Here is a 1,101-nt window from a genome sequence, read left to right as displayed (position 1 = left end):
CGCAAGGGGCGGGGGGGGCTGACACTAGACGCAAGAACAATACGAAGGGGCACAACGCGCCGAAGGGGCATGGGGACAAAGAGGGTGGCTCTTGGAAGAATGGTGTACTGTACGGGGGATGAATATTTAAACGGGAAAGCGGGCAAACAGGACAGAGCGACGGCGAGAAGGCGCATTCAGGTCGAGTCAGGCCGGTCGTTCGGGTCGAGAAGTGATCTAGATAGCGCGGCGAGATGTCATGAACGTAGAACGAGGAACCGGGAGCAGAGGCAGGCGAAGAACAAGGTAGTGAAGCGGGCAGGCGACGTGTACAGGGGCAGGTTTGATGTCTGACGAGGGGGAAACATCGACACAGTAGTGAGTAGGGGGGACGTAGGGAAGGGACGACGGAGGCTGGTCGGTAGGCTATTAAAAGGCAACAAGAGAGCCTAGAACGTGGGTGAGAATATTACATGTTAAATCTTTTAAAAGGGCTGTTAAGCGGCAGATTGTTGGTTCGTGGCAGGTCGACCTAAAAAGAATCCTGAACGGGGATTGCCAGCTTGATTCGCAAGGTCGGTAGGAGAGGCCTCACCCTAGCGCAATGGTGTGGCTCTCGTACTGTATTTCAGATCATCTGATGTAGTGGGGCGTTTTGAAAATTAAGGCGCTTAAAAACAAGCTTATATTGCACTTGTTGAGGTGCGTCGTGTAAAGGGCATATCGTCTCGTTTTTTTCAGGTGCTACTCTAGAAAAGGATCATCCGTGGACGTTTTCAGCTTTCATCCAGTCCTGGGGAGACCTCACCTAGTCCAGTGTGTCTCGCTTACGTATTTCAAGCATTCCCTGAGTAGAAGTTTTAAATTAAAGGCCTTAAAAAACCAAGGCCTATGTTGACGAACTCTTTCAGGCTCTTAAACATATTCTTCTACTTTTTTCAGGTAACTCCTAAAAAGGAATCCTGTACTTATTCCAGCTTGCATTCAGACTTGGAATGAAGCTGGCATGACGTCAGGATTCATTTTTAGAGTATCCTAAAAAAGAGTTAAATATGCCTTTAACGGCCTGAAAAAATATCAATATAGCTTTACTTTTAAGCCCTTCATTTTAAAACCATACAT

Source organism: Etheostoma spectabile, chromosome 20 (genome assembly GCF_008692095.1).
Source record: "Etheostoma spectabile isolate EspeVRDwgs_2016 chromosome 20, UIUC_Espe_1.0, whole genome shotgun sequence".
Taxonomy (NCBI): domain Eukaryota; kingdom Metazoa; phylum Chordata; class Actinopteri; order Perciformes; family Percidae; genus Etheostoma; species Etheostoma spectabile.
This window is presented reverse-complemented; position numbering follows the sequence as displayed.